The sequence below is a fragment of the Miniopterus natalensis genome, chromosome 2, assembly GCF_054644295.1.
Source record: "Miniopterus natalensis isolate mMinNat1 chromosome 2, mMinNat1.hap1, whole genome shotgun sequence".
Lineage (NCBI taxonomy): Eukaryota > Metazoa > Chordata > Mammalia > Chiroptera > Miniopteridae > Miniopterus > Miniopterus natalensis.
This window is the reverse complement of record NC_142082.1, coordinates 132,102,932-132,116,006: the sequence shown is the minus strand read 5'-3', so window position 1 is coordinate 132,116,006 and position 13,075 is coordinate 132,102,932. Positions and strand designations below refer to the sequence as shown.

The following is a 13,075-nucleotide window of genomic DNA, read 5'->3' as shown; positions in this document are numbered from 1 at the left end:
CGGGGCCGAGGAAGAAGGTCGCGGCTCCTCAGCTCCGGAGCAGCCTCCGCGCTTCAGTTCCTTCGCCTCTGAGTATTCGGACCCTCAGGGCAGACCGCGAGGCGGCCAACTCGCTGCTCCCGAGAGCTGCCCGCGTTCTGGGGTGAGCTGAGAGGCCCCTCCTGCGGCACTGCGTCAGTGCTAATGACGTCACGTTTACGTGACGTCAGCAGTTCCTGCCCTAACCTGCGGCCTGGGCTCCCAGTGGGCCTGGGGGCCGCGGCGAGGTTGTTAGACTCGCGCCTGGAACTGCGCTGACTCTCCCGCAAGGAGGCAGACCCCGTAGCTTCTAAACCAACTCCTCTAAGTGGTTCACAGGTTGGAAGCCTGACGTAGGTAAGGCTTTAAATCCTACCTGCACGTCTCATTTTCACCCAGGCGCAAACTGTGGGTTAATTCGCACCCGAAACCCGTTCTAGTCATCTTAGGTTCGTGCTGACGAAACAGCTTCCAAGCCGAGCTGCTCTTCAGCTTTTGCCCACACGACCCTCCCTACATTAGGCTTCCTGACAAGAGCCTCGGGGTGAAGGATAAGTTAATGGAGCTTCTGTTAAAAGATCTGAATTGATGTACTTTGCCGTTCAGGTTCATCGCAGTCCTTTGACGTTTAGCACACCCTACACCCAGCTCACAGGTCTGGCCCCTGCTCGCTGAGTTCGTTTTTCCCTTCCTCCTTCCTTGTACATGCTTTTCTTATGCTGCCTACTTACACTGTATTTAATCGCCTATATTTTTACATGTCTCTCTTCGCTACTTCGTGAACTCCCTAAGGCAGAATATAGGGTTTACTCACCTTTATTATCTTTTCATAATGGATAGCACAGTTTTTTTGGGGGGGGGGGTAAACTAGGGCTATTTTGCCGTTACTACCTTGTAATACAAATCCCATAGCTTAATTTTAATGAATATATAGTACATTTGATCCCTGCTCTCAAGAGTATAATTGGATAATATCAACCCTGTTAACTGTGATACAAGGCAGAATTTTACGTTGTAAAGGTGAAACAGAAGGCAGCAATCATTTTGGGGGGAAATGGAGGCTTCCTGGAAGAGAATGTGCTGGTTCTTGATGAATGAGTAGGAGCCAGTAATAAGTATATATACATAGTGCACTACTAGCACCAAAACCAATAGGCAATGAAAGAGGGTTATAAAGTTCATAAACATGCCCAAGTAATATAAAAATTCTTTAGATAGTAAAGGTGTCATTCTAAGTCAGTGGGGAAAGGAAAATTGACTCAATAGTGCAGGAGACATGATTATGGGGAAAAAACCTTTACCCTGTTTTCTGCAACAAAAAAATACATGTGTAAAAAAACAAATTATAAAAATAAAATTGAAAATTTAATTGACCTAGGGATAGAGAAGAATCTTTTACCTATAAAAATTGAAAGAAATTGCAAAGGAAGAGATTGACTTGACTATATAAAAATTGAAAGAAAATGCTATACCAACCTGGGGAAAAATATTTGTAATATATCAGACAAAGGTTTAATATGTTTAACATATCAAGATCTAGTGATCATAGAAATGCAGATTAAATTATTCTATTTTTCACCTATCAGATTTTTTAAAACTTCTTCTAGTGCTGGTAAACATGCAGTGAGTCTGTTCTTATCTATTGCAGATGGGTAACTTGGTCTGAACTTTCTGGAAAACATTTGACAATACAGTATACATTAAGAGTAAATGAGAGTACATGTACAGTGTCTAGAACTGTGCCTAAGATGCTTAATAAATATTAATAATATCTATCATTGTTACTATTATTGTTATCGTTATCATTTTAATCAGTAGAGCACCTAGAATAATAGTTTGAACTTAATGGATGTTTGCTAAATAGTTGATTGGCTGATTCTTCTTGACTCATAAGAATTTTATAGGAAAAGATATACAGTTAATGGCATGAGAGATGTTAAAACGTTAAAGTTATAAAGCAAGAAGTTACCTTCAATGATCATATGGCTCAGCTCATAAGCAGGATATTTTGTAGCAATAAATGTTTGCGATTGATGATATGTTAGCTATTTATTGCTGCGTATCAAATAACCCCAAAACTTAGTGACTTTAAACAGTAAAAATCATGCATTATCTCTCACAATTTCTGTGAGTCAGGAATTCAAGAGCTGCTCAATTGGGCTTTTCTGTTTCATTCTCTCATACAGTTAGAGTCAAATGTTGGCTACGGCTGTGATCATCTGAAGACTGGTTTGGAGCTGGAGAATCCACTTACAAGATGGCTCTCTCACTTGTCTGGTGAGTTGGCTTACCAGACATTTGCTGTGGAACAACTTCTTTCATTTTCTTTTCAGATTATTTACTAAAAAAATACCATACAATTAGGAATATATTATATAGCCCTTTAGCACCTAACTTTCAACTAAATACTTTCCCTGTTATATGTAGAAATGTCTGATTTAAAAAAAAACACAACTTTTTTTTACATTTAAGTAACTCCATTTTGTTTTGCTACACATCTAAATATAATGTGATTTTGAAATCATGATTAGGGGATTATACCACGTGAGTTGAGGAACTAATCCAAACTTTAAGAGACAAGGATTATGTTAGATCTAGTCTCTAACCGTTGCCTAGTATAGAGTTGCATTGTCCCTTATGATAGCCGCTAGCAGTATGTGGCTATTTACACTTAAATGCATTTAAATCAAATAAAATTTAAAATTTGCTTCTTTATTTGCACTAGCCACATTTCAAATCTTAGTAGCCACCCAAGGCTAGTGGCTACTGTATTGGATGGCACAGATACCAAAATTTCCATCATCATAGAAAATTCTATTGGGCAATGCTGGAAAAAAAGCAATGTCATAAGAAATAATTTCACAGATAAAATAAGTCAAAAATGAACAGAAAGATCTGTTATTATTTTAATTCTATTTCATACTTTCTTGACAATCTCTACATTTATGTTTTTCTCTTTTAAATGTTTTATATGTACATGCCTGTTTCTAAGTAAAAAATAACTATAACTAAATTTATTGAATACTTAATAAATTCCAGAATTTGTGCTCAGTGCTTTACATGAATTAACTCACTGAATCCTTAGGACAATGCTATGTTCATTATGGAAAATTTGGAAAGTATTTAAGAGAGAGAGAATCAACCTTAATCCCCAAACCAGAGATAATCACTGTTGACATTTCTGGTGAATGCTGTGGTGTGCTGCCCAGATCCCAAGATACAGCTGCCAGGAATGTTGGCTGCTGACGGCTCACAGTTGAATTTCTCTCCAAAATTGCCTTCTGTAAAAGTAAATACCTCACCCTAGGTTATATTCCCTCCCTGGGGGCGGCTCAAATCCAATGACTGGTCAATTGTGGCAGTACAAAGACACACTCCCTCAATTGGGACAGTCTGGGGCATCCAGCTTTAGAATTTCCCATGGGACTGGTCAAAGTCTCTGTGGCAACTGCCCTGCAGTTTACCTTCTCCATCTGCACAATCCTGCCTCGTACAGGTACTATTCCTGAGAGCACTCTCCAGTAAAGCACCTGCATGCAAATCTCTGCCTCAGAGTCTCTTTTCTGGAAACTCAACCTAAGTTGACATTTTCAGAATATAAGTTCCAGCTGTTATGTTTTGCATATATCTGTTTAAATTTTTAAATCTATCTACACTGATTGCACCCTAATAGATTCGATGTTTTATACGTTAATTTTTTAGTTGACAAAAATTTGTGAATAATTTTGCATGCTACTAAGTGTTTTTCTATACAACAATTTTGCAGCCACCTGGGAATCATATGGTACATCATGCTCAGTCTATCTTCTATTCTTAGATATTTGTCTGTTTCCTGGATTTCTCTGTGGCAGACCCTAAAACTCGGTAGATCAAAACCGGTTCCCAACTTCCCTCTCACTTGCCTGCCTCAAGGATGGGAAAACCCAAATCTTCCCATTTATTTCACTTTCCTACCCTCACAACTCAGGGTGGTATAAATTCCAGCCATTGGGAAGTAAGCTGACGATCTCTGAGGTTGAAGGAAAGTTCCAGGAAATTTTGCTGTCCAAATTAAATGGGACAGCCAAAACTAGTATCATCTCTTACCCATTTTTTCTGCTTTGTAAGGAATGAGATGTCTAGAGCTGTATTAGCCGTCTTTCATCCATGAGGGAAAAGTTAAGAAAATTAAAGGCTTTGGCCTGGAGATTGTTGAATATTTAAATCAATGCCAGCAACTGCCAATATCTGAATTTCTTGTTATGATGAGAAAAATAACTTGTTTTAACCTACTTGTGTTTGGGTTTTCTGTTTTTTACAGCTAAATTCATTTATAAATATCACTGTTCCTGACATTCATGATTAGAAGTAATACAGTGATGAGTATCATTGTACACAAATACTTACATAGCAGCAACTTAACATTAAAGTCAGGGAGGAAGAGAATTAGGATCCTGCATTTCCAGCATTTCTTCTTCTTGGCCATATGCAGCTCTGTCATACATTATCTTTTGTTTGTGGGGACCAGAAAAATAGTGCACATAAGGTTTCCTAATTTCTTCTAAAAGACAAGTAGTTAAAAGAGGAAATAGATTGCCCTGGCCAGTGTGCTCAGGTAGATGTCGTCCCATGCACTGAAAGGTTGCCAGTTTGATTCCTGGTGCCCGGGTTGCAGGCTCGATCCCCAGTGTGGGGCATGCAGGAGGCGGCCAATTGATGTATCACTCTCACATTGATGTTTCTCTCCCCCTATCCCTTTCTCTCTCTAAAAATCAATAAAAAATCTTTTTTTTTTTTTTAAAAGTGGAAATAGATATTTTATAAATCAGAATCTTATCTCTTCAAGTAGGATATTTTGTCAAATGCACCGTGCCATGCTATTCAGTATCCACTAATACAGAAATCAACAAGAGTTTTGTTGTTGTTTTTTTAGAGCCAGGTTTGTGTGAATTGGGTTACATTTTAGACTGTCATGAATTAACTCTCAATATGTTAGACTGGAAATCATTAAGGGTTCGGCTATTTTATCACCTCAAAATAAATATGGAGAATCTAAGAAGCTACACTGAACTACCATTTGAAGTAAAAAGGAGCAGGTTAAATTGAAAAATAGATATTGAAATTGTATTTGATTGGCAGGCACTTGACAATGCAAAACATGAATCTGGTGAATCTACCTCCATGACTCCGACTTACTCCCCAGTCTTGAGGCTGGTCCTAGTTCAAAGTAAAGGCATGCAGATGCTTTTCAGTATAATAGGGAATCAAAGTATATAAGACCTGAAGTGTCCAAAATAAAGATGCTCTCGCTCATTTCCACTAGTGTCTTTAGGATGGAAGATTGCTCCAGATCCGCCAGACTGCCTGCAAGTTGCTCCAGACTAGACTTCCATTTGTGAGCACAGAGTAAAACTGAACTGGCATCAGCAACAGAGTGAAAAAGCAACCTAAGGAAATCCTCTATCTGATAAGGGGTTAATATCCAGAATATGTAAAGAACTCCTAATTCAACAACAATAAAAACATATAATCTGATTTTAAAATGGGCAAAGAAAATGGTATTCAAATGGCCGACAACCATATATGAAAAGATGCTCAACATCACTAATCACTAGGGAAAGGCAAACCAAAACCACAATGAGATATCGCCCCACACTCATTTAGAATAGCTATAATCAAAATACCAGAAAATAACAAATGTTGGCAAGGATGTGGAGAAATTGGAAACCTTGAGCACTGTTGGTAGGGATGTCAAATGGTATAGCCCCTATGGAAAACAGTGTTGTGGTTTCTCAAAAAATTAAAAATAGAATTAGCATATGATCCAGCAATCCCACTTCTGGGTATGTATCCAAAAAAACTGAAAGCAAGATCTTGAAGAGATATTTACACATCCACTTTCAGAACAGCATTATTTGCGATAGCCAAGAGGTGGAAGCAACCCAAATGTCCATAAGAAGTTGAGTGGATAAAGAAAATGGTGTATATACATACAATGGAATATTATTCAGCCTTACAAAGGGAAGAAGGAAGGAAGGAAATGCTATCACATGCCACAACATGGATTTTGAGGACATTATGCTAAGTGAAAGAAGCCAGTTACAAAAAGACAAATACTGTATAATTCCACTTACATGAGGTATCTAGGGTAGTCAGATTTATAGACAGAAAGTAGAGTGGTGGTTGCCAGGGACCAGGAGGTAGGGAGAGGAAGATGGGGAATTGTTATTTAAGGAGTACAGACTTTCAGTTTTGCAAAATGAAAGTGTTCTGCAAATGGTTGCACAGCAATGTAAGTATACTTAACAATGAACAGGAGGAAAAGGAGATCAAGATCATAAGTGGCCCACAAAACTTAAAATACTGTATCTACTATCTTGGCCCATTAAAGAAAAAGTTTACTGATCCCTGCAAACTGTATTATTCATGGCACATTTTGCGTTTTGTATTGTGTTGGTGTATTAGGTACAAGATATAGGAACCACTCACACCATTTTAAGGAAAAGGGGATTTAATACAGGGAATCAGGAGCTCACAAAAATCACTGGAAAGTTTAAAGGAAGGGTCACTTAGCAGGGCCTCCAGGAATGATTCCCAGGACGAGGCTGCTGAACTGGTCTACGGGGCAGCTGCTACCCCTGCAATAATCAGAAAGGTCCGAGTCAGAGGACTCCACTGGTACTGTTAAGTTCAAAGAGATCCCATGGTAGCTGTGACCCAAGAAACAGGAAGCCACTGCTGCACCTGCGACTACCTGGACGCTGAAATAATGCTGCCGAAAAGCCCAGGGTGTCCACTCTGAGTTTGCAAAGCAGATGACTCCAGCCTGGGATCCACCTTCCGAGTGCTTCTAATTGGCATAAGTAGAACCCTAACCGCAGGGAGGTGGAGGAATATGGCTTTTCTTTGTTTAGCCCCTGCAGTATGAGAAAGCACACTACCGGTTTGGAATGGGTGCTGAGAGCCGGTTCAGAGCACCCGCCATTGCTGGTTTGTAGCTTTAGGCTCTTTCCACCCCTTCTCACTGGCCAATTCCTTATTCTTTGATGTGAGAAGGCTTCTCTGCCACTCCCTTCTCTACCTCCATCCAACCTTCCTGGATGGATTTCCCTTTTGTGAGCTTCCATAGCTCTTGGCTCTGGCTCTGCAGTGTGTATATCCCTCCATATGGTAATAGCTTGGATTCTTCCTCCACTAGACTACAAGCTCCTTGAAAGCAGAAACTCAGTCTTATTTATCATTGTGCAGGTAATCAGTGTATATTTGTTGACAATAATAAATAATTCCTATATTATAACATTCTAAGTAGAAGTTCTCTTATTTTCTCTGCTCCATACTCTTGTATGCTGATATCTGTATATAGTGAAAGCTCAGTAAATATTAACTTTCTGGCTTTCTTTTTGACATTGCAAAGAAAAGTCCCACCAATACTGTACATGTGTGTCCATATTTGACTCTTATACCTATACAGGTTATTTAATACTATGGAGTGGCTAGTATGTGAACATTTTTATATATATGTATACACACACACACACACACACACACACGTACTCAAATGAGTGTATATAAAAGCATCACAAGTATCCTATTAGGTAGACACTATTTTTATTCCCATGTTATACATTAAGAAACTGGAGCTTAGAGAAGGTAGGTAACTTATCTCCTGTTACACAGTATATGACAGGACTGGGACTCACCTCAAGGTCTGGCTAATACCAGAATTTATATTCTTAACCACTGTGATGATGATGATTGTGATAATGGTGACAACTGATAGTTCCAGACATTGTGCTAGGCATTTCACATGTGTATCTTTAGCTATATACTTCCTTGCATAGACTTGATGCTTGATAGTTATTACAGATGGTAAGGTAGACAAAGCTCTTGATACCTGTGGTCTCTTCCTGTCTCGGCTCGTAATTCTCTGTGTAACCTCAGGTAACTATTAACCCTTCTGAGTTCCAGTTTTCTCTGCATATCAGTGAATTGTCTTAAAAATAATTCTAGCTCTAAAATTTTAGAACTCTGCGAATGAATTCTACTTTGTATTTTATTCTATAATTATTTCTTCCATATACCAAGAGCTTTCTTACCCTTTAAATTCCAAGTTCTTATAAGATCTTGATTTTGTCTTATATTGTTTTTCTCACATTCTCCATGGTACCTAGACTGGTGCTCTGCATAGTATGTACCAGGCTCGTGATAGGCATATATAGATATAGATTGAGATGTGCCCAAGGGGAAATACCTGTCTTCACAAGAAGCTGTGCTTATTGTCATGTTACCTTCCTTTGCAGATGACATTCAACTGTAATTTAGGGCTACCTCAGAGAAATCAGCAATTAGCACCTTTGGAAACTTTCCTGTAGTCAGAGAGAAGATTCTTATCCTTAAAGCAGAGCTGCGGTCACTATTTGAGCATCTACTCGTGTGACTGAATGCAGAAAGGTTTCTTTTATGAAAATTATGCTGCGTGCATGTAAAAGAGTCTTGGCTTATGGATAATGCCAGACATAGTAGGGGGTTTTCTGTAGGGTTCCAGTTTTTATTCTGTTCCCCATCTCTTATAAGGTAATCTGAAACCACAAATCATTTCGTAGCTTTTCTGAATCTTTGAGGAATCGCTTTTTAGAAAATGAAGTTTAAAAAAGGAACTAGAATTCTCCCCAAACATATGAATGACTTATGCACAATGCAAAACATTTCTGAAACTTTGACTTTGTATCTGTAGTTGAGTTTCAAGAAAAAAGCTACCTTAAATACAGATCAAGTAGGGAATTAAGTCAAAAAGCATGGAAACAGGGAAAGAGAATAACTTTTAAAAATAGCTGTTTTTAGCTGCTAGTTTATATCCTGGGGGAATGGTAAAATTTACCTTTGGAGTAAATGAAACTTTTGTTTGAAGAGAAAAAAAAAAAGATGGACCTTTTTAGATTATGACTTAGTCCCTATGGGGGAGGGTTTGACAACAAGAGTTTCATTGTTTGGAATAATAACATTATAGAGAGTTGGACCTGAAGAACTCAGAAAAAAGATGGAGTAGAGGAAGTCTGAGCAAAATGACAGCAGACAGGGCCTGAGGAGACGGTAACAGTGAGAAATTTCCTATGTTGAAAATGGCCAAAGAACTTTGGATACTTTTATTTCCTGTCCTGCACTATATTATTATTCCCAGACTTTCAATAATAGTCTGTTATAAACAACCACATGTATATAATGGTGCTTGGGGAATAAATGAGAGGATAGTGGTCACAAGTAGGATGAGGTGGGGCAAAGAGAACCGCAAGAAAGACAAAAATAGGAATTTAGACTAACAGATGGTGAAGAGTTCCTTCTTGGCCTTGGGATAACCTTGGGGCATTCCCTGTATATTAAAAGACTGGATAACCCGGCCAGCGTGGCTCAGTGGTTAAGTGTTGACCTATGAACCAGGAGGTCACGGTTCGATTCCCGGTCAGGGCACATGCCCGAGTTGGGGGCTTGATCCCCAGTAGGGGGCATGCAGGAGGCAGCCGATCAATGACTCTCTCATCATTGACGTTTCTATGTCTCTCTCCCTCTCCCTTCCTCTCTCTGAAATCAATAAAAACACATTTTTGAAAAAAAGATTGGATAAACTTAGAAGTCTGGGACACTTGAGGTCATTCCAGGCTACACCTAAAGGGTTAAAGCCAATCCCTTAGCAATGGGAAAACCCCAAACTGTGCTTTGTCAGCATAGATGGGTCCTCATGCTCTTGGTTTGGTTTTCTTCAAGGACTTGACTAGAGTATCCACATAAAAAATTGGAGACCAATATTAAGAATTATTCATCTGACTGGTGAAACTGCACATTTAAAAACAGTAACAAAACAGAACTCTGTAACCTGTTCATATGTGGATCTATGCATATCTTAGTAACTGTCACCATGGTAGCAAGGCAGTTGACAAGGGTGCCTTCTTAGCGCAGTACATACAAAGGAGAGAGATCACAGCTGATCACGTACTGTTTCATACCTTTCTTTATTTAATTGTGTTGATCCTACGTCAATGGCTGTTAGCCTGGGACACTTCTCTCCCTAATAGCATCAAGCACAGTGTTAGGAATATATCAGGCACTCATGAACTGAATTAAATAAATGGTGTTTCTGCTGTGCCTTCCTTCCCAAGCTATAGAGTCACCTGGCAGAGATTTGATATTAAAAAATGGCTCCTACATTTGTCTAGGGGATCAGAACTAGGCCGTGTTCCTGATTGGGCTGGCCCAACGTGGATTTCAGGTTGAGGGGGTGGAAGGACAGTGTTGAGGTACTCTGAAACACTATACAATGGTACCCCAGTTTTTGAACATCTCCATTGATGAGCATTTCAGTTTATGAGCGCCGTAAACCCAGAAGTAAATGCTTCGGTTTTTGAACATGCCTCGGAAGTCGAACATGCCGTGTGGCTTCCACTGAGGGCAAGATCCTGAGGCCTAGCTGTCCGCTGTGGATCCCTCGGTTTTCGAATGTTTCAGAGCTCAAACGGTCTTCCGGACGGGATTACAATAGAAAACCGAGGTACCACTGTATTGTTAGAAGGCTAGTGTGTGAGCGATGGTACAAGAATAAGTAGGTGTTTTCATCAGCGAGGCCATCCCAAGGCCCCGAAGCTCCGTGTAAGGCCTTGCGGCGCTGTTCCCTGGGTGCTGAGACAAGCCTGGCCGCAGTTCCTGGAGGGTTTACTGCCAGGCCTAAGTTAAACCCCGAGGACAGGCAGCTCACAGGTTCGGGCTTCAGATGAGATCGCATTTTAAGCTCCTACTCCCGCCTTCTACACAGCGAACACTCAGCCTGGGAAGCCTCCTTATTATAACTCCTTGAGTTAATGGTAATCTTTTATTACAGCCTTTTCCCTAATATTCTTACATTTCATTTTAATTGTCCTCTATATTAGTGCTCTGCATTTCAGTTACTTTCATTTTTATTTGTAATGTTTTGTAATTTCACTTTTTAAAAAAGCCTTTAAACATAGACACATCTTCTTTATTTTAATAGCCATGGTGCCCATATTTGCCACTTAAAATCTGGGTTCCTGTAGTTTCAACAGATCCACAAAGTGTGCTGCGTCCAGCTGATAGATTGATATTCTAATCATGTTCAAGGCTGAAAGCAGCTGCAAGAATTTGTCCTTGGAATTCTTTAGCAGTATCTTCCAGTTGATAAAGCCCAAATTTGCCAGTCGGGTAGATCAGCCACTAAGACATGATTATCATGATATCACCCTCACTGGGACGAACCGAGCAGGACTGGCCTCTTGTAGAACAAGCTGCAGAAGTCACCATTCCCAGAGAGGAACAGGTTAAATCTTTCCAAACCTGCTAAGGAATTTGACCTAGTTCCTGGAAGCTAGAGCATAACTTGAAAGTATAATTGGTCGCAAATGTTTCTTTCTTCCTCAGAATTGCTTTTGAACCCCTGTGAGACAGAAGACGTCTCTCTTCACATGGATTCAGACGACCACTGTTGATAAACTTGACAAATTAAATATGAAATTATGGGTGTGGACAATTAATGTCACTTCATTTTATCAAAAAATATTTAGGTCTCTAGTTGTGAAAGTCTACGAATACACAGATGTGGTTATTAACACTCAAGTCTCATATCTATATTTTTGCCACTGTATTTAGCACAGTGCCAGGCGTAGGTGCTCAGAGAATGTTTGTCGAATGAGTGAATGAATAAAAAGCTCTTCATAACTGATTCCTACCTAATCTTTCAGTTTTATTCCCCCTTCCCCCAAAAATATCATTTAGTTTACACTGTGGCAAAATAGCTATTCAGTTTTCTAAACACCTCTCCTGCTTTCCCACTTCTGTACCTTCGCTATTGCCATACCCACTGCCTGGAATGCTCCTCTCCCATATCCCAGACTATGAAATTGTCACTGTTTTCTTATCTTAAATGCTACTTTCTTCATGAAAAATTTACTGATTATCTCAAGAAGATATAAGCCTTTTCTCCTCTCATAAAAATTTGAACCTCTTGTTTATTTATTATCAATCACCTTATATTTTTATAATTATTATATATATGTATATATATATTTCTTGAAGATAGGCCCTGGGTCTTATTAATCTTTACAGTGACTAGCATACAGTAGACAATAATTAATCAGTTTTGCTAATGCTATGCTTACTATGAGCCCCAGCAAATTTTTATCATTTTTCTTAATAAAATCTAAATGTTCTCATATATGGACATCATTCAAACTCCAGAAATAGATTGAAATTGTACCTTTGTCAACATTTTCTTTCCAGTTAATTCTGCAGGAGATTGAAGCACTCTAGTAAAACTCTCCTTTTGTGTTTTAAATGTCTATGGACATGTTTGGTTCTTTTAGTAACATCGTTAGCATGATTACAATTCTTATCTTGTGCTCCTCAGATCTTTTGAGTATTTTTTTCCTTAAGTATGTATGTGTCCTTAAATTCTTAATTCCTCTGATCATTCATTACTGTCACCTTCCCTGCCTTACTAAAAGGTGGCATTTCCATCCATTCATCCATTTACATATGAGGCAGAGGTTTTCATGGAGACCCTTGGGGCTGTGTTTCTGCATATTATTAAGCATTTCTTTATACAAATGACCTCTTCTTGACACTTAATGATAAAACCAAATATTGTCTTCCATTTTTTAAAAAAACTATCCATTGCCACCTGCAAGGCATAGAGAGCGAGGAGATGGAGCACAGATTATCCCAGAATTGAGCCTGGAAATGAATTGAGAAACTTCTCTCTTGAAAGCAGATACATCCCTGTGTGCTTTAGTTCCTAAAACGTCTAGCCCTCCTGAGGAACATTTGTGATATCTCACTTGGGAGAGCCTAAGGACTTAAGACAAAAGATATAAAGAGGTGAACAAAATGTCCTTTATAAAATTTATAATCTTTATTCTGACCAGTGTATGGATAGCAGTCCTGGATCACAACTTTCCAAGTCTTTTAAAACCATTATTCCTGAAGTAAATGCTCCTCCAATCAAGCCCTCACCAGTTTTTATTTTATATAAAATTCTCTTTTTACCATGCTCTTCTTGCAATACAGCTGTGATTCTGCC

General features: G+C 39.0%; 1 long non-coding RNA gene across 1 annotated transcript; it reads left to right on the top strand.

The window, feature by feature from the left end:
- The first annotated feature begins 56 nt into the window (after positions 1-56).
- LOC107527117 (uncharacterized) lies at positions 57-5,860 on the top strand. The gene is made up of 3 exons (XR_001602237.2): positions 57-375; positions 2,205-2,295; positions 5,321-5,860. It is a non-coding gene; the product is annotated as an uncharacterized LOC107527117 (long non-coding RNA).
- The last annotated feature ends 7,215 nt before the right edge of the window (positions 5,861-13,075 follow it).